Source organism: Lontra canadensis, unplaced genomic scaffold (assembly GCF_010015895.1).
Source record: "Lontra canadensis isolate GAN:19392208 unplaced genomic scaffold, GSC_riverotter_1.0 scaffold5, whole genome shotgun sequence".
Taxonomy (NCBI): domain Eukaryota; kingdom Metazoa; phylum Chordata; class Mammalia; order Carnivora; family Mustelidae; genus Lontra; species Lontra canadensis.
The window spans coordinates 35,375,676-35,396,527 of record NW_022630999.1 but is presented as its reverse complement, the minus strand read 5'-3'; the positions used below and the strand labels follow the sequence as shown (position 1 = coordinate 35,396,527).

General features: G+C 48.2%; 1 protein-coding gene and 1 pseudogene across 1 annotated transcript in view; one reads left to right on the top strand and one right to left on the bottom strand.

The window, feature by feature from the left end:
• Window positions 1-20,852, top strand: part of STK10 (serine/threonine kinase 10) — a 116,621-nt gene that overhangs the window by 25,812 nt on the left and 69,957 nt on the right. The gene's annotated exons all lie outside the window — the stretch shown is intronic.
• Window positions 14,613-14,698, bottom strand: LOC116864445 (annotated as a pseudogene).

Genomic DNA, 20,852 nt, shown 5'->3' with positions numbered 1-20,852 from the left:
CCAGGCATCCCTTATTTATTTATTTATTTTTTTAAAGTAATCTCTACACCCAACATGGGGCTTGAACTTTCCACCCTGAGATCAAGAGTTGTGTGCTCTACCAACTGAGCCAGCCAGACACTCCATTTACTTAAGGTCTGTTGAGAACCACTTTTCATGTGAGTTTGGGAAACACCTGCATATTCATATTTGATTATTTGGTAGAATTCCATCTTCTGACTGTGCCTTTCTCCGTTGTTAGGTATGTACGCTGCTTCCTTTTTTTTCCTGTTAGAAACAAAGTTGTGATGGACCTCTTTGAATTTTTGTATGCTTGTCTGTGAACCTCTTTAGGAATATTTTTAAGCATCTGTAGTGTCCGTTGCTGAACTAGCGTCACAGGGCCACTTTTCATATTTACCAGGCATTTTCCCATCTACCTGTCCACCTACCAAACCCAGCCAACATTATCTGCTTATCTGTCCATCCATCCTCCTGTCCATCCATATAATCTTTCTTGAACTGCTGATCGTGGACTCATTACGAAAACCATCTTTTATATGTCTGTCCCCAGTATTGATTGTGGCCCGGTATCAAGTTCTTGACTTCCCCAGATCCAAGGATAATACTAAGCACGCTAACATTTACTGAGGGCTTACTGTGAGCGAGGCCTTTTACAGCTGTGAGTTTTACTGCGATTATGTCATTTGCTTTTCATTCTATGAGGTAGTTGCTTTTTCCCCATTTTACAGATGAAAATAAGAAACAAAGAGGTTAAGTAAGTTCCCACCCAAGGCCACGCAGCTAGAAAGTGACAGGGTTGGAAATCAGGTAGAAAAGAAGGACAGTTTGTAACTGGGCTGTGACTGTCATGAGGTTGTTTAAATAGATACATGAGAATGTTCTGACCCAAAGTTGCCTTTAGGCTGGTGCTTTCTTACCCAGGGCCACTGCTGTGGCTGGAACCATTTCTCATCGCCGTCTTCTGTAGCTGCCCCTTACTGCCTGCATTTGTTATTTTGTAGCCCTTAAAGGTGCCATGTCCTCATTTTTGAAGATTTGCGTTTTAGACGTTTTGAAATCAAGGCAGAAGTTGCTGGAATGAGGTGGAGGATGGGGAAAGGGTTTCCTGTAGAAGGGTTAGCATGGGCAGTGGTGCAGAGGCGTGAAATTTGTGGCTTTTGGAGAATGGGTGGTCTAGGATCAAGGGCAGCATGTGGAAAGACGAGGGCTGTAAGTAATTAGAGCCCGTGTTGTGTGCAGGGCTTCCAATGCCAATGTGAAGAATCTGAACTTAACATTTATTGTATTTTATTTGTTTATTTTTAAATAAAGTTTTAATTTATTTGAGAAAGAGAGCAAGTGCATGAACAGGGGAAGAGGGAGAGGGAGAAACAGACTCCCCTGCTGAGCTGGGAGCCTTTGCTGGGCTCAATCCCAGGACTCTGGGATCATGACCTAAGCCAAAGGCAAAAGCTTAACTGACTGAGCCAACTGGGCATTCCCAGCACTTAACTTTTTAGATCAGTGGTTCTCAAAGTAGCGCCCTCAGACCAGCAGCAGCAGTGACCCCTGGGACCTTGTGAGAAATGCTAAGTATCAGGTCCCAACCCAGATAGACTTGCTGAATCAGAAACTCTGGGTGGGGCCCAGCAGTCTGTTTTAAGGAGACTTTTATTTTTTTTAAAGATTTTATTAATTTATTTGACAGAGATCGATCACAGGTAGGCAGAGCATCAGGCAGAGAGAGAGGAGGAAGCAGCCTCCCCTCTGAGCAGCAAGCCCATTGCGGGGCTCGATCCCAGGACCCTGAGATCATGACCTGAGCTGAAGGCAGAGGCTTAACCCACTGAGCCACCTAGGCACCCCTTAAGGAGCCTTTTAGGCAACTCAAGTGCTTGTTAAGCTTTGAGAACTGTTTCATGTAAGGGGGACTCTGTGGTAGTTTTCCAGAGGGAAGATATATTTTGTGTTTTAGAAAGAAATCAGGTTTGAGGGGACAAGAGTAAAAGCTTTGAGGTCAACCAGAAAGCAGTAAGAAAAGGATGTGAGATGGGAACATTACTGGGTCAGCAAAAGCTGCAAAAGGGACACTTGAGCTGTATCTGGAAGGATGCGTGGGAGTTCTCCAGAGGGCCAGGAGAAGGGAGAGCAGTTTGAAGAGAGAGACAGCATGCACAAAAGTAGGGGAGGAAGAAGTCTTGTTCTGAGATACAGGGTTGGAAGCGGTACTGACTTCTTCTTTTTTTTTTTTTTTTTTTTTTTTTTTGAAGATTTTATTTATTTATTTGACAGACAGAGATCACAAGTAGGCAGAGAGGCAGGCAGAGAAAGAGGAGGAAGCAGGCTCCCTGCTGAGCAGAGAGCCTGATGCGGGGCTCGATCCCAGGACCCTGAGATCATGACCTGAACCGAAAGCAGAGGCTTTAACCCACTGAGCCACCCAGGTACCCCTGGTACTGACTTCTTGGTGTTTCCTTCTGTGTGATGGGTCTTGGAGCCAGGCCTCCTGTGTGGCGCCAGGAGCCATCTTTGTCATGGTGGTGTCTTTGACAAAACCTGTCCTGGACCTGGGTCTGCTCTCAGGGCTTGGGCTCAGGCATGAGAAACCAGCTCTTACCCAGCTGCCCTGAACCCTGTCCCCAGCCATGGCATCCAGGGAGAGACCTTCCCCCTGACTGGGTCAGTGGACATTCACCAAACCACCTCACCTACAATCTGACAAGATGAGCTCGTTTTCTTCCAGGATTTGTAATCTTAGCAAAATCCTGCCGTGGTTTCTTAAGCCTACTTCTGCGTTTGAATATCAAATGGTGCAAGTGGGGGAGAAACAATCCAGAATACTCTAGACCAACACTGTCTAGTAGACATGTAACGTAAGCCACATAGGTAATGTAAAATTTTCTATTGGTGTATTTTAAATAAAGAAACAGATGAAGTTAGTTTAAATAATACAATTTTTTAAACCTAGTATATCCAAAATATTATTTTGACATGTTAGCAATATAAAAATTATTAATGAGATATTTTACTACCTTTTTCATTTTAAGCCTTCAACTCCAGTGTGTGTTCTATACTGAGAGCACATCTCAATTCAGCAGCTAAATTTTCACCAGGAATCTATATTTAGATGTCATAAAATTTACAGTTGACAAAGTAGATGCAAAGTTGTCTCAACATTTTTAAATGTTTCCTAGTAACGGAATTGTCAGTTTTAAAATTTAAATTAATTAAAAGTGAATGAAGTCGTACATTTAGTTTTACACCAGGCACATTCCAAGTGTGGTTAGTGGGTGCTGGATTGGACAGTGTCCACAGTGCAGCTCTGGATGTAGACTCAGGGCCCCAAAATGAGTGAGGGGTCATTTAAAATGACCCCTCCCCATCAACATCCCTCCTGTCCCCACCCTCAGCCCTGAGCCAGATTTTGGTCTCTGGGAAAGTCTTGCAAGGGTTGGGTCCGTTTTTCAAGAGGCGATCCGGGAGTGGGAGCGAGTGGGATGATGGGAAATATTTAACAGTCACCTCCTGGAGGAGAACAGCCCTGGTATAGAGTGTCTGCCAATTTCCATGGTGTAAACATTCCCACTTTGGTTAATTTCAGGCTACAAACTTCGTGTCACTGACAGCTGGAAAGAGGTTTGCAGTAGAGGTAAATAATATCCAGAGTATAGGTAATAGTAGAACGTGGTAAAATGATGAGGAAAAGGATGAGTTTAGAGTGTTTGTCATCTTTGTTTTTAACACCATTCCAAAAATTACAAAGTTATGTAACTTAATTTTTAATCATGGTTGTGTTTAACAATACAAAAATTCCTGGAAATGTCACCATCAGTTTCCTAAGCCAGTGAAGGCTAGCTCTAGCACACTACTGAGCCAGACCCCAGGAGTGTTGACTAAACCACGGAAAGCTGCAGTTGGGCACCACACAGCCATCCACTCATTTGAAGATGAGGCATCTGCAGACCAGAGAGGGTCTGGGATTTACTCAAGGTCACACAGCAAATTCGTCACAAGGCCAGACATGCAGAAAAGACTACGGATGAGGGAGCTTACTCATGTTACACTGCCTTGTAAAAAGCCCTTCCCTGGCTCACCAGGATAGATTCCACACCCAGGATACAGGCTGTAGTCTGCCACCCGAGGATGCTTTCCCAGTTCTCTTCTCCAGTTCTTCTAAGCTATTGGAGGCAGTGCCTCCAGCTATTGGCTCATCCTGTACCCTCACCCTGGTCCGCCCTTCCGATGTCATGTGGGGTCAGCAAGAGCATCATGGCTTCTGTGGCCTTTTCACTTCCCCATACCTCTAGGTGGAATTTACCTTCCTTTCCTTTACTCTCTGTTCCATTTGTTCTCTCTCCTTCTACCACCCACATTTCAGCAGTTACCAGTCTTGGTGTCGCCTCTGGGAGACTGGGCCCTGCTTTCATTCTCGCCTAGGGCTGGTCCAGTGCAAAGGAAGGAATGGACGCCCGTGCTGGTCCCCCTTTAGATTGCTGTGGCTGTCTGGGGCCCATCCTGTCCTGGGGAGATTGAAACGCCACAGAGCACGTCCTGGGGCCAGCTTTGGCCATGGATTTTTTTTTTTTTTTTAAGACTTTATTTATTTGACAGACAGAGATCACAAGTAGGCAGAGAGGCAGGCAGAGAGAGGGAGGGGAAGCAGGCTCCCCGCTGAGTAGAGAGCCTGATGCGGGGCTCGATCCCAGGACCCTGAGATCATGACCTGAGCCGAAGGCAGAGGCTTAACCCACTGAGCCAACCAGGCGCCCCTGGCCATGTTTTTGAAAGAAGCAGTTCTCTTAGTGAGTGGTAGCTGGTAGGGGAGAGGGAAGGAATCTTGAATCCTTTAAAGCTTTTCCTTGTGTGGAATCAGGGGAGGTGAGGGTGGTTGGAATCCTGCTTTTCACATGGTGATGACTGTGAAGCCCCTTCTGATCCTTTCCTGACTGCAGGTCTTGCTCAGGCTCTTTCTCTTTTTTTCTTTCTTTCTTTCTAAGATTGATTGATTGATTCTAGAGAGTAAGGGGGAGAGCATGTGCAGGAGTGGGAGGGGCAGAGGGAGAGAGGAGAGAGAATCCCAAGCAGACCCTGCTCTGAGCCGGGGGCTCAATCTCACGACCCTGAGATCATGACCTGAGCCGAAACTGGAAGTCAGACACTCAGCGGACTACACTGCCCCGGCGTCCCACGGCTCAGCCTTTCTGACAGGACACAGACCCTGCTGTCTTAATCTGTTACCTGTTCACCCCCAGAACATCTGGCTCTGGCCTCTAGAAGCCTGGGTAATCTTGGGGGAATTAAGCCTGCAGTCCTGGCAGATACCGTATTCTCCATTTATTCATATAACCAAGTCTCTGCTGGATTCCTTCTTTGGGCCAAGCCCTGTCCCAGGCTCTCTGGATACGGAAATTGAGGCAGGCAGGCTGGGTCTGACCAGCCAAGGAGGTGTTTGGGCTTCATACCGGAGGAAAATCAAACTCGAGCCAGCAGGAGTTGAGGCCTGGGGACAGGGCAAGCCACCTTCTGTGTGTGGTCTGGGAGGCCTCTCTGAGGAGGTGGCATTTGAGAAGGAGCCAGTGGAGGGAGAACCAAGGTGACAGCAAGTGAGAGCGTGTGAACTGTGTTCAAAGACAGTGAGAGGCAGTGTGCCTGGGTGAGGGTGGTGGGAGACAGGAGTCGGGAAGGTGGGGGTTGTGATCTTAATGTAGGTGTCCGGAAACCCCTAGAGGCTTCAAGCAGGGCAGTGCCTTCTTCAGCCATCAGTCTGGTTGGTGTCTGAGTCCCTTCACTCCTCCGTGCCTGTCCCAAGTGTGTGTTCTCTTCCTGCCCTGCAGTGAGGGAAGGGGCTCCAGTCCTCTCGGTGCCAGTATGGTTCTTAGCTAACCTTTGGGGCTCTGTCTCTTTAGCACAAGTGGAGATGATGGTGACACAACATATCGTGTGATAAGGATTAAGTGAGGCATGCAGGTCAGGTGTGGGCAGCAGCACAGGTGTGGCACAAAGTGGGTGCTTAGTTAATGCCATTGTCCCTCTCTCCCCTCCACTCCCAGCCCTTTATTCCCATTCCCTCAATGCCTTCCAGCTCCTTCTACCACCACTTTCCTGCATCTCCCTCCCTTCTGGCTTCTCTGCCTTTTATGTGGCGAACCTTCCTGAGGCTTCGCTGTGATCATGTCCCCCCAGTAAGAAGGGTAACAAGAGGGTGGGTGACAACACCAGCAGAGCGAGGAAAGGCCTTCCTGTGCACACAGCAGGCCTGGCCATCCTGGAGACCTGGCACAGGTCATGTTCAGAAGTCCCTGTGCCCCCTGGTTTCATCTGGTCAGAAAGTTTTGCAGTAACTTAATTCGCCCAGCAGCCCCCTTGCTGAGTACCGATCAGAGCAGTGACTCCTGGTGTGGAAGGTCTGCACCATCAAGGAGTCTCCCTGGGTTTTCCCTGAGTCTGAGCTAACTGTGCTCAGTGCTGAATCTCTACGGTATTTATATGATAGCCTTGCTGGGTCGCTTCTTCCACCCCTCATTCATTCCACTTCCTCTGCAATAGTTAACCTTTTCTTTGCTTCAAGTGACTCACTTTCTAGAAATTAAATAAACTTATTTAAAAAGAAACTGTCATCTCCCTGCCCTAAATGGAAAACTAGGACCCACTTGCCATAAGCAGAAATAAACCAATTCATTAAATTCTAACGCGATCCCTTTGCCTGCCAAAGCCTTCAGCCTGGGCACTGCCAGGCTTCAGCCTTGCTAAGAGGAACTTGTCAAGTGGACCTATTCATGTTAGTACAGACTTCCCCACTCCCAAGGTGGCCCCCAGAGTAGCTCCCTGGACTCTGGTCTGTAGCAGGTTTTGGATCATTCTGTGTGTGGTGGGGGGGCGCTGCCCTGGACATTAGAATGTTTAGCAACATCCCTGTTTCTTTCCAACTAGATGCCAATAGAACCTCCCACCTCCCTGCTTAGTCTGACAACCAAAAACATCTCCAGATGTTGCCACATATCCCCAGGGTTGCGGGGGGGAGGTTTGCAGACTCACCCCCATTGAAAACTATAGGTCTTTACCATTCAGTCTTTTGCTCTTGGGGGGTGGGATAGTATCGACCGTGCCAGATAGGCTGGGAGCCACGGCCCCTCACCTGCATGTCAGCCCTTGGAGTAAGTTGCAGACGGATGACCTCAGACCAGACTGGGCCTCAAGATACTTTCTGTTTGGCATGTGAGACCTTTTTAGAAATTTATTGCTTGCATTTTGTCAGATTCTGGCCTTGAACGTTTTACAGCTGTGGCTGTCTAGGCTGCACGGCAGCAAGTGTCAGGGGCCCCACAGATAGGGATGTGATCTCTGATGAGCCTCAGACCTCACCGCTCCCTGATGCATTCCCGATGCTGAGGTCTGTTTGTCATTGCGGTGTGCCAGTGTTTAACTTCAAGTAGAACTGAGAGGAAACATTTCTTCTCTCACATCTCTCTCAAAACAGAGGAAAGTAAGGATAACCAAGAGGATCGTGTTTGTAGAAAAGTGTGTGAGAGCATGTTTTTTTCATATATGCAGCTTCCTTTGCCCCACAAGTTAGCTACTCAGGCCTGGTGGGCTCTGAAGCCAGGACTCCTGGCCTGGGGAGTCAAAAATAGGCTTGCAGGGACTCTGTGAACTTCCTGAAGTCCACGTGTGTACCGACGTGTGTTTGTGTGACCCCACAAGAGTGACTGGGGGCTTTTCAGAGTGTGGCTTCTTGTCTGAAAGTAAACATTCTGCAAAGAGGAAGTGCAGGTCCCAGGGTCACAGAGCAGGGTGTGGATGGGAGGGGCCCCCTGTCCCCACTTGTCCACATGACCCTATGACCACATTTCACTGGCCAGGGTTTCTGTGGCTTGTCGCCTTGGGCTAGGAGGGCAACTGTTGGTCACTTACAGAGATTACATATCTGGCCTTAAAGAATCCAGAGCTATGAAGAGAAGGTGATGGTAGAAAGTGGCTAGCAGCTCTGTGTACATCTAGAAAGTGTGGCAGGAGCGCGGGGCTGATGTCAGGATACTGAGATCTTCCTGGATCTGAGACCCAGTTGCTGTGTGACTGTAACCGAGCACCATCCCCTGTCTTTGCCCCTGCTTCCTCGTCCACAACTCGAGGGACTTGGAAGGGTTGATCTCGAGATATTTCCACCAAAGTTGGCTCATTTCAGGAGGCCTGCAGCTTCTTGGGTGAGAGTGGGAATCAAGAAGTGGGGGAGGGGTGATGAGAAGGACAAGTCCACAAAAGCTGGGTTCTTTCATGATGCTCTCAGCTGAATTGTCACAAATCTATGGTTTAGAGACGGGGTCCCCTCCATTTTACAGAAGTGAAGACCGAGGGTCAGAGAGAGAGAGTGACTTGTCTTGATTCACAGCCAGGTTCCAAACCAGATCATCCGGGCCCTAAAACCTTGTTTCCTCCCTGGTTGCCAGCCCTGGGCACCCCTAGGAACAGTCCAAAGAATGCTATGTGTGACCTCCTACCATCTACCTGGGGAGCCCACTGTCTGGCAGAATATTGCTTGTCAGTGCATGGTGGAGAAGGGTCCTGTGGCCACGGGGTCCACCCAGCTTCTACCTCAGGCCTCGCTGGTCCTCCTGGCACTGCTGGCATCCCCTGGCTGGGCACAGGTGCAGTCCTGTAGTTGGACAGGCAGCAGTGACCTGGGGCTGCCTGGAATCCTGCTGGTGGCATGGCCTGCGTGGGTGTGTGTGACATTCAGAGGAGCCAGGGTGACTCTGGTCTAGGGATTTGCCCATCACGTTCCCCAAGCATGTCACCATGGGTTTTGTTGACTATCTGACCCTGTCAGCTGGCTGTCATCCCTTCCTCAGCCCTCCTGTACCCGTCACATCCCTTTAGTCCATCAGGCATGGGTTTGGGGGTCACCCAGACCTGGGTTGGAATCTGACAGCCCCCTGTCCTGCTGTGTGACCCAGGACAGGTCTTCTCATGCTTCAGAGCCTTAGTTTCCTCATTTGGACACAGGGTGATGGCACTGACCTCACAGTGCTTTGTTCAGAGTTAGAAACCCAGCGTGTCCCAGCTGGCGGAGAGTAGAAGCCCCGTGCTAGGCACTTAGCTAACAGGTCAGAGGTGTCGTTTAAGGTCTGGATGGGCAGATAAGTGTGTAAATCAGGCCCGCAGGCTGTTTTGAGGAGGCTTTTCCAATTTTTTGAAATAGCATGAGCCTTTATAAATTGACATTTTTCACTTAAGAATCCAGGCACCTGTCTTGACTGGAAGGGTCGGCAGCTCTGGCTCCATGGGGCTGTATGTCTGCGCGGCATCTGGGAGCTGGCTGAGTGTAGCCCCCCGGAGATGGGCACCTGCTCCCCTGTCTGCCTCTGTTCCCCCCCGCCCCCCAGTCCTGGGTAGCATTTGTGCCCTGCTGGGCCCCGAAGGGAACAGATCATTCCAGTCCTGGGTGTGTGGGGGGTCGTGGGGCTCTCTCCTGTCTTCCTAGTGGGGCCCCTCCCATTCCATCTCTGTCAGGAGACTTCAGGCTCATGTTGTCACTGAGGGGAACTCGAACATTTCTAGTTGCTGCAGAGTCTGGGAGACTCCATCATGGTCACTCCTGTCTGTGTCTTCTGTTCCCACAACCACAACCTCCTGTGACGGTATGAGACCTCGCCAAGTCAGCGGGGCAGCCGACATTCCTTCACACATTCATGCCCTGGCTTGTGGATCCCTGCCTGCCTCCTTCCCGTGCCTCCCCGCACCCCCCCAGCACATGTCTATGGACCATCTCAAATGCCACAGATGTTTAACAAATTTGGTTGAAAATGGTGTCACCTACCCGGCAGGCATTGCCTGTGATCCTGTTTACTCCATGACTTTACCTTCCCAGAGGGCAGGTTCATGGCCCTGGCTCCTTCCTCTCTGTCTCTGCAAGGGTCCTGGCACAGCTGGGAATGAGAGCTGGGCAGACAGATGGTGAGATGGATCGAAAATGTGTTTGCAGACACACACCTTCCCATGTCTTTCTCCCCAGGGACTGCAAGTTCAGTTTGCATCTGCCCCAGAGTCTGGTTCTAAGCCTGAACTTGGCCTTTGCTGAAAGGTGGGGTGGTGAGGATAGTGGGATGGCAGTGACTATCCAAATGATGACCATGACTGTCGTTTGTCACGTTTTGGCTAGGTGCCGGGCCTATGTTTGTTATTCTTACACGTGCGATCTCATTTAATCTCCCCGGTCCGTGTCAGGGTAGGAATGAGTTGCCCCATTTTTTAGATAAGGAAATGGAGGCTTGTCATCACCCGGTAGCAGCCTTTGGACTTGGGCTTAGGGGACTTTGGTCCTGAAGCCAATGCTCCTGATCTCTGGGCTGGACAGCACCAGAAGGGGTGAGGCACTCTCGGATTCCAGTCACCTCGGTAGCACCCCAGAGCTGCCCAGGGACTTGGGCCAGCATATTAGGACACGGCCCCACCTCTGGGATTGTGGCAAAGGGGCCCTAGAATGTACTAGACAGGCTCAGAAGCTTGTCAGATAATCGCTTCTCCCCTCTGCCTTGGCAGAACTGCCCCTCTACCCGCCCCACCCCACCCCAGGCCCCAAGGTCACCCCCTGTGCTCCGAGTGCCCTTCCTGCCCATTGAGGTCACTCGGTTCACATGGTTCCTTCCGCGGGCTTTCTGTGGACGTGGCAGGCGCAGCTGGGGGTGGAGGAAGGAGGCCCCGCATTCCAGGGAGGCCTTGTGGGCGTGGGCTGCCCCACTCAATGGCCACATTGTTTGGCTTGGAGCTCAGAGGTGCAGAGGTTTGGGGACTCCACCTACAGGGACAAGGCTGCTGAGAAGCTAGAGACATTTTTGTGTCGACTGTTTAGTGTTTGGTGGCTGTTCCGTGGCCTTCTTTCCATAGACTTCTGTTGAGGAACCAGAAGCCTTTTGCCTTGTGCGCTGATGGGGTGTCCCCCTGCCCAGGGGCTGGGAGGCCTGGATGATGTGCTACCTGTCTGTTTCCCCAGAAAGAAAGAAGCCCAGAGAGGCAAAGGGCTTGCTCTAGGCTCCACGCTTCAGCCGCCTTTGTGTCTTGGAGTCAGACAGACTGGCTTTATGTCCTGATTCTGTCCCTTATGTGCTGAGCGGCTTTGGGGAAGCCCCTTTCCTCACCAAACCTCAGCTTCCCAAACTGCAGAAGGATGAGTAAAACTGCTCCCAGTAAAGGAATGCTTAGCACGGTCCAGTATGCATTAGGTGCTCACTTATGGCAGCCATCAGCTCTCCGATCTTGGTTGGGGGGTGGGGGGGTGGGGGAGGGGGCAAAATTGGGAGCTTCCATCTGGCTTGCTTTGCGGAATCCTGGTGTCTGCTGTGTTTGTCAACCTTTGGCTGTTCTGCCCTGATTTCTGGGCATCTTAAGGCCGCTGAAATGTTTCACTTATAATCATTCATTCATGTACCCAGTGAACACTTTCTGATCATATGCGAGCTTGAGGCTTTGCTAATATGGACGGACTTTTATAGGTATAAACTACTTATTCCGTGGTAAAGGGACTTTAGTTCCTCCCTTTGAGCCCTACAATGCCCGTGTTGCAAATGACTTACAGCTGTTCAAAGCTTCATTTTCCAGGTGTGGAAACTGAGGACTAGAGCAGGAAAGGGGTTCTGCCAGCCCCACCGAAGGACAGTAGCAGAACTGGGACTGTGTCCAGACCTCCCGGCTCTGGCTTATTTAACTTTAGTTCCAGAAATGTTGCCAGCATTTATTTATTGAGCACCTTGGGTGTACTCAGTGCTCTTTATTGGCTTCAGGGAAGGCTGGGGAGGTAAGGGTGCCCCGGCACAGAGCAGAGTGCTGATGCCTTGTCTCTGGCTTGTGCGTGCCTCAGTTGCCCTGCAGGGACCACTGGGCTATGGTGGTGCCCCCCAATCCTGCTGCTCGGCCCTATGGCCTGGGCTGTAAAAGTTAATGTCTAAACTCTGTGGGTGGTCCAAGCTTTCTCTTATCTGGGCTGGGACATCCCAGCTCCCTTATCTCCCAGTGAGCAAGCTCCCTTGGTATGTGTGAACTGACCGCTGGGGCCCAGTGGGGCCCAGTGAAGGCTGGAGCCTGGGGAGAGAGGGGGCCTTCCCCTACCCACCCAGGGGTTGGGACTCAAGCTTTCTGTGGCTTCTTCCTTGAGGCATGAGAAGGGGGATGGGGTCACTAGGTCTGGCAGATGAGCTGGGGAGATGAACAAAGCCCAGACTTGGCACCCAGATCGTCCCAGTTCAGGTCCTGGCTCTACCACTACTCATTTCGTCCATTCACAACCTTGAGAGGTATGGCGGGTTCTCCCTGGCTGGGAAGGGACCCGCTGTGCCATCACAAAAGCTTCTGTGGACTCAGCAGTCCCTTTCCGGTATGGATTGTTGGGGCCTCTCCTGCAGCCTCCCTGTCTTCTCTTTACTCAGAACTGGGTTTAATTCCATTCAGTGTTGACACAATAAAAAAATCTAGGGGCGCCTGGGTGGCTCAGTGGGTTAAGCCTCTGCCTTCGGCTCAGGTCATGATCTCAGGGTCCTGGGATCGAGCCCCACATCGGGCTCTCTGCTCAGCAGGGAGCCTGCTTCCTCCTCTCTCTCTTTTTGCTTTTATTAAAAAAAGAAAACAAAAAACCCCTTAATCAGAGAGACCTTAATCTCTCTGAGCCTCAGTTTCCCCATATGTAAAATTGGGAATAAAATATCACTAACTGCTAATAACAGTTGGTAACACTTACTGAGCATAGACTTACTGTGTGCTGGGTCATGTTTTCAGATAATCCATGCAAAGCATGTGACACAGGGCCTGGCACGGAATAAGACCTTGATTCCAGTGAAATGTCATGGCTGGGGAAACTGAGGCTGACCCCAGGTCCCTGACCTGGCAGGCACTCAACCTGTTGAGGTTGAGGGGACTGAGTGAGCCTGTGTAGGTCAAACGGCTGCATACCCGGCATTTTCTTGGTGTGTTACTTCCAAGGGCAGAAATCACCTTGTTGTTGATGTTTGGCCCCGAAAGGCAGATCTGGTAGAGAGGTGAGATTTTTTATTCTGGCTTCATTGGTCTTAAGGAGTCGTGAGTTGATTGATTTGCACAGCTCTGAAGAAGCTGGTGCCGTGAGCATCCCCAGGCTGGAAAAGGAGGCGATACCTTCTGAACTGAGCTGTGCAGCTGAGCGGTGCTTGGTGCTCCCTTCCCCGAGACCCCCTGCCGGGTGGACTCATCTCCGAGATGCGGAGGTTTGGTTTTCTGAATGAGAACTCCGGGAGCACAGGGGCTGTTTTTCACTGCCATAGCCCCAGGAGCTAACATAGTATAGGGACAGGGTAGGTGGGTGCCTGATGAATCCATGGGTGAGTGAATCAATGAAGGCGTGAGTGACGGGAGAGGTGATGTGACCCGCCAAGATCATGTAACGAGGCCGTGACCCTTACGCTGTTCCATGACAGCTGCTTAATCTAAACCGATGGGGAGCAAACACAGGTTTCCAGTTTCCTTTGGTCTTCAGCCAGAGAAGAAGCCAGCAGCTGCTGGCTGTCCACCATCGGGCACCCTCTGAGCACGGGTATGGGCTTGAGTCTCCAGGGAAACAAAGCTCATGGGTGGGGAGGAGGGAGACTGGTGACGGTGAGGGAACTCCTTTTTTTTAAGTGTTTTTTTTTTTTTTTAATTTATTTGACAGAGAGAGATCACAAGTAGGCAGAGAGACAGGCAGAGAGAGGGAGAGGAGGAAGCAGGCTCCCTGCTGAGCAGAAAGCCCCATGCGGGGCTCAATTCCAGGACCCTGGGATCATGACCTGAGCCAAAGGCAGAGGCTTTAACCCACTGAGCCACCCAGATGCCCCGAGGGAACTCCTCTTGAGAAGAGGGCCGGGAAAGAGCAAGTGCCTCTCTTACGAGAATGTGCTGTTTGTATCCAAGCTCAGGCAGAGCCGCCTTCCTAAGGGAGGACAACTGTGTGAGCAGCCTGGTGCATGTGGGCCAGGTTCAAATCCCTGCTCTCCCTGCACCTGCTGTGGGTTCCAGGGTAGGGCGGGAGGGGACTTCCTATCTTACAGGTCAAGTCAAAACCTTATAATAAAGATATTCAGATGTCAGCAGGGAAAATGTCTGATGTATCGTAGATCTTCCCAGCTGTTTGGGGAGGAAGTTGGGCCCAGGGAATAGGTTATGAGGTCTTTAGTCAAAGCACTTGGTTCAAATCCTGGCCTCATCTCTTGATAGTTGGGGACAAGTTACTGACTCTCTCTGTGCCTCAGTTTTCTTTATCTGGAATAGGAGGCTGATGAACAACAGCCTGTGCACCAAGTCTGGCCGCCCCTTGTGTTTGTAGATGGAGGTTTGTGGGCACACAGCTGTGCCCATTTGTTCAGGAGCGTCTGGCTGCTTTCCGGCTACAAAAGCAGTCTGCTTGTGACAGACACCATCTGGCTGCAGACCCGAAAACATCTACTCTCTCTCTCACTCTCTCTGTCTCTCTGACAAATAAATAAATAAATAAAACCTTAAAAAAAAAAAGAAAACATTTGCCGTTGTAATCATTTTTAAGAGTACAGGTCAGTGGCGTTAGTATGGTCACAAAGTTGGGCAATCGTTCCCACCATCCATCTCTGGAACTTTTTGATCTTCCTGAACTGAAACGGCATACAGGTATTTTTGGGTGCTATACACATTCAGAGAAACTTCTCTAGTAACAAACTATAGAAATGATCCCTGAAAGCACAGTCTTCATACTGGTATTTTAAATTAATTAATTAATTAGTTAATTAATTATTTTGTAGGCTCCACGCCCAGCGTGGACCCCAATGCGGGCCTTGAACTCACGACCTGAGCTGAGCTGAGCTGAGTCAGATACTTAGCCAACTGAGCCACTCACCTGCCCCAAAACTATGTACCATTAACACCAACTTCCCATTCGCCTCCCCATTCCCTGGCACTCACCTTTCTGCTCTCTGTTTCTGTGAATTTGAGAGCTCAGGGAAACTCACATGAGAGGGATCATGCGTGTGCTTTTGTGGCTGGCTTATTTCACTTAGCATGTTGTCTTTGATGTACACCCATGTATTAGAATTTCCCTTTTTCGGGACGCCTGGGTGGCTCAGTTGGTTGGACAACTGCTTTCGGCTCAGGTCATGATCCCGGAGTCCCGGGATCGAGTCCCGCATCGGGCTCCCAGCTCCACGGGGAGTCTGCTTCTCTCTCTGACCTTCTCCTCGCTCATGCTCTCTCACTGTCTCTCTCAAATAAATAAAAATAAAATCTTTAAAAAAAAAAAAGAATTTCCCTTTTTCAAGGCTGAATGACATTCCATTATGTGTGTGTGTGTATGATATGTATATACCATATTTTGTTTTCCATTCATCTGTTGATGGACGTTTGGGCTGTTTCCACCTTTTAGCTATTGTGAATAGTGCCGCTGTGAACACTGGTAGACAGATATCTGTTGACTATCCTCCTTTCACTTTTGGGTATATATCTAGAAGTGGAAGTGCCAGATCATAAAGGATTTCTATTTTTAATATTTTAAATTCTATTTTTAATTTTTAATTCTTTTTTTTTTTTAAGATTTTATTTATTTATTTGACAGATGGAGATCACAAGTAGGCAGAGAGGCAGGCAGAGAGAGAGGAGGAGGCAGGCTCCCCGCGGAGCAGAGAGCCCGATGTGGGGCTCGATCCCAGGCCCCTGAGATCATGACCTGAGTCGAAGGCGGTGGCTTTAACCCACTGAGCCACCCAGGTGCCCTCTATTTTTAATTTTGAGAGGAACCTCTGTACTGTCTTCCACAATGGCTATACCATTTCACATTCCCACTAGAAATGCACAAGGGTTCCCATTTCTATACATCTGTGCCAACACTTTTTTTTTTTTTTTAGGATTTATTTATTTGAGAGTGAGAGAGAGAAAGCATAAGCAGGAGGGTCAGAGGGTAAGTAAGTAGACTTCCCACTGAGGGTGGAGCCCGATGGAGGGCTCAGTCTCATAACCCCAAGATCCCTACCTGGGCCAAAACCAAGAGTCAGATGCTCAACCGCCCGTGCCACACAAGGCCCCTCTTTTTTTTCCCCGCTAAGTATTCCTGGGTTATTTTCTTCTCTTTGATGCTATTGTAAATGGAATTGTTTCCTTAATTCCCGTTTTGGATTATTCATTGTCTGCGTATGGGAACTCAACTGAATTTTGTGTATTGTTTTATATCCTGCAACTTTGCTGAATTTGTTTTTACTGGTTATAACAGTTTTTTGTGTGTTCATAATCTTTAGGGTTTTCTACATACAAGGTCATGTCATCTGTAAACAGAGATCATTTTACTCCTCCTTTGCAATTTGCTTGTTTGGATTTCTTTTTCTTGCCTAATTGCACTGGCTAGCACTTCCGGTATTGTGTTGACTAGAAGTGAAGAAAGTGGGCATCCTTGTGTTGTTTCTAATCTTAAAGGAGAAGCTTTCAGTATTTCACCACTGAGTGTGATGTTCACTGTGTTCACTGTCATATACGGTCTTTGGTACATTGAGGTGGTTTTCTTCTATTTTTAAAATTTTATTTATTTGAGAGAGGAAGAGCACAAGTTGGGAGAGAGGAAGAGGGAGAAGCAGACACCCTGCTGACCAGGGAGCCTGACATGGGGGCTCCACCCCAGGACCCTGAGATCATGACCCGAGCCTAAAGCAGATGCTTAACCCACTGAGCCGCCCAGGTGTGCCGAGGTGGTTTTATTCTATTCCAAATGTGTTGAATGGTTTTCTTATGAAGGAATGTTGAATTTTGCCAACTTTTTTTTCTTTTCTTTAATTTTAATTGTATTATTATTATTATTATTTTTAAAGTAGGCTCCATGTGCAGTATGGAACCCAATGCGGGGCTTGGGATCAAGGCCCGAGCTGAGATCAAGCACGGGATGCTTAACCCACTGAGCCACCCAGGAACCCTGCCAAATGCTTTTTCAGAGTCAATTAAAATGATCATGTTTTTTTCCTCTTTCATTCCATTAATGTGTATTACATTGACTGATCTTTGTATGTTAAACCGTCCTTTCAGGAATAAATCCCACTGTGTCATGGTGTATAATCTCTTTAATATGCTGCTGAATTTGATTTGCTAGTACTTTAAGGATTTTACATCAGTATTCATCAGGGATATTGCTCTGTAGTTTTATTTTCTTGCAGGTGTTTGTCTGGCTTTGATATTTGAGAGGGTCATACTGGCCTCCTGGAATGAGTTAGGTAGTACCCATTAAGATTTTCTATTTTGGGGGCACCTGGGTGGCTTGGCCATTAGGGGTTTGCCTTCGGCTCAGGTCATGATCCCAGGGTGCTGGGATTGAGCCCCGCGTCGGGCTCCCTGTTCAAGTGGGAAGCCTGCTTCTCCCTTTGCCTGCCACTCCCCCTGCTTATGTTCCTTCTCTCTCTGTATCCCTCTCTGTCAAATAAATAAATAAATAAAATCTTAGGGGTGCCTGGGTGGCTCAGTGGGTTAAGCCCATTGGGCTCTCTGCTCAGCGGGGAGCCTGCTTCCCTTTCTCTCTGGCTGCCTCTCTGCCTACCTGTGGTCTCTGTCAAGTAAATAGAATCTTAAAAAAAAAAAAAAATCTTGAAAAAAAAATTTTCTATTTTTTGTGTGATTCAGTGTTGGTAGGTTGTGTGTTTCTAGGAATTTGTCTAGGTTATCTAGTTTCTTGGGTCTACAGTTGTTCTTACTCTCTTACAATCTTCTTTTTATTTCTATAAAATCAGTAGTAATGTCCCTGCTCATTTCTGATATTAGTAATATGAGTCCTCTTTTTTTTCTTAGTCAGTCTGGCAAATGGACATATGTTTTGAATTATTTAATTAGCTTGGCTGTGCTTGGACCAGCCCTGAGCCAGCCCTTAGGGCAAGAGGCAAAGAATTTCCCTTGAATGAGTTAGGCCTCCTCTCCCCACTGAGGATGGGTGAGTCCCACTCAGCTATCCCGACTGTTTCACAAGAGAGAAGGAACCAATGCTGCGTATGCAGGGGGAGGGAAGTCATGATACCTTGCCCTTTTGGCTATTTGCACCAAATCCACTGTTCCTCTGCTTTTCCAGCCTTTAGAGATACCGTATCCAGGGGGATCCTCTAAAGCAGAAACCTATCTGTAACACCGCTTTTTTAAAACCCTCTGGTATCTTTCTCCAGACACACACACAGAGCTTTCAGAGATGTTTGAATTCTAGTTCCAGGTAACATTTGTGACCCACTCTCTTCCCATCCATTTGAACTCCTTGGAACATTGTACGATTTCCCCTTCATACTCTTCCACTCTGCTTTGCCTCTGCACTTGCTGTATGCTTCCTGCAATGTCTTTGTCCTTCTTCATTTGGCAGATTTGCCCTTCAAAACCAGCTCTTCTCTGGGAGGCCCTTCAGGATGGCCACAGGATTTTAGGTGACATAGTCACGATGTGCCTATATTGGTCTCTGCCTGTGGTCTTGGGGTAGGGATCTGTCTGGTTCATCCTGGGTCCCCCGTCCTTAGGCTTGTTATACACAGAGCTCAGATATTGTTTGTTGATTGAATATGACTTTTATGGCCCTGCTGTACCTAGCACTGTGGAGCCCCTGGAAGACCCTTGGTTGGTACTTATTGACGGATTAAACTGATCACAAACCTCACTTCTCCTGGTCCTGAGAAAACCCTGAGCCCAAGTGGCTTGCTGCTCTCAAGGGAGCGTGAAGGATGAGTTTCTGATGGTTTCAAGGAGCTGGTCCTTGGTACTTGCAGCTGTTGGAATTGGGGCTTGGTGAAGACTTAGAGGCCTTCAGCTCTGCACCCAGGAATCCTTGATCCTGAGAAGCCTCTTTTCATCCTCGGACACAGTGAGCACAGGCCTGCTGGAGCTTTCATTGTAGACAGGCATAGATCCCCCCCCCCCCCCACTGCAGCGGAATAGATGCATCTGTAGCCAGGGGTATTTTAGGCCAGTTCTTACCATTTAAAAAAAAGTTTATTTCTAATATTTTTTATTAATTATTTTTATTAACATATAATGTATTATTTGCCCCAGGGATACAGGTCTGTGAATCATCAGGCTTACACACTTCACAGCACTCACCATAGCACATACACTCCCCAGTGTCCATAACCCAACCACCCTCTCCACACCCCCCTCCTCCCAGCAACCCTCAGTTTGTTTCCTGAGATTGAGAATCTCTTATGGTTTGTCTCCCTCCTGATCCCATCTTATTTCATTTTTTCCTTTCCTACCCCCCAAATCCCCCACTCTGCCTCTCAAATTCCTCGTATCAGGGAGATCATATGATAATTGTCTTTCTCTGATTGACTTATTTCACTCAGCATAATACCCTCTAGTTCCATCCACGTCATTGCAAATGGTGGGTAAGATTCCATTTCTTTTGATGGCTGCATTGTATTCTATCGTATATATGAAACACATCTTCTCTATCCATTGATCTCTTGATGGACATCTAGGTTCTTTCCATAGTTTGGCTATTGTGGACATTGCTGCTTTAAACATTCGGGTGCACGTGCTCCTCCGGATCACTACATTTGTATCTTTAGGGTAAATACCCAGTAGTGCTATTGTTGGGTCATAGGGTAGCTCTATTTTCAACTTTCTGAGGAACCTCCATGCTGTTTTCCAGCGTGTCTGCACCAGCTTGCATTCCCACCAACAGTGTAGGAGGGTTCCCCTTTCTCCACATCCTCGCCAACATCTGTCATTTCCTGACTCATTAATTTTAGCTGTTCTGACTGGTATGAGGTGATATCTCACTGTGGTTTTGATTTGTATTTCCCTGATGCCGAGTGATGTGGAGGTGATATCTCACTGTGGTTTTGATTTGTATTTCCCTGATGCCGAGTGATGTGGAGCACATTTTCATGTGTCTGTTGGCCATCTGGATGTCTTCTTTGCAGAAATGTCTATTCATGTCTTCTGCCCATTTCTTGTTTGGATTATTTGTTCTTTGGGTGTTGAGTTTGATAAGTTCTTTATAGATTTTGGATACTAGCCCCTTATCTGGTATGTCATTTACAAATATCTTTCTAATATTTTTATAACTCCTATTTGCTGATTAAAATGTGGAACATATATACAAGTGTAGACCACCTGTAATTCTTCTCTGGGTGTTGACATATGTGCTTTCATTCTGTTTTCTAGGCATGCATATTTAGTGCTTCCTAAGGTCATGAGATGCCTATTTTATTTTTATTTGTCATTATTTTATTAATTGGGATTATTTTGTTAACTAAATCCCATGCATTTCTTTTTTTTTTTTTTTTAAGATTTTTATTTATTTATTTGACAGAGAGAGAGAGAGACAGCGAGAGAGGGAAGACAAGCAGGGGGAGTGGGAGAGGGAGAAGCAGGCTTCCTTCTGAATAGGGAGCCCGATGTGGGACTCGATCCCAGGACCCTGGGTTCATGACCAGAGCTGAAGGCAGACGCATAATGCCTGAGCCACCCAGATATCCCAACATTTCTTTTTTTTTTTATTAAGATTTTATGTATTTATTTGAGAGAGAGAGAGAGAGAGTGGGAACATGAGCAGGGTGAGGGGCAGAGGGAGAAGCCGGTTCCCTGCTGAGCAGGAAAACCGATGTGGGGCTTGATCCCAGGATTCCCAGATCATGACCTAAGCCGAAGGCAGATGCTGAATGACTGAGCCACCCAGGCACCGCCGCCGCCTTCTTCCTCTTCTTTTTATTTATTTTTATTTATTTATTTTTAAAAAACTTATTTGTTTATTTGACAGGCAGAGATCACAAGTAGGCAGAGAGGCAGGCAGAGAGAGATAGAGGGGGAGGCAGGCTCCCTGCAGAGCAGAGAGCCTGATGTGGGGCTCAATCCCAGGACCCTGGGATCATGACCTGAGCCGAAGGCAGAGGCTTTAACTCACTGAG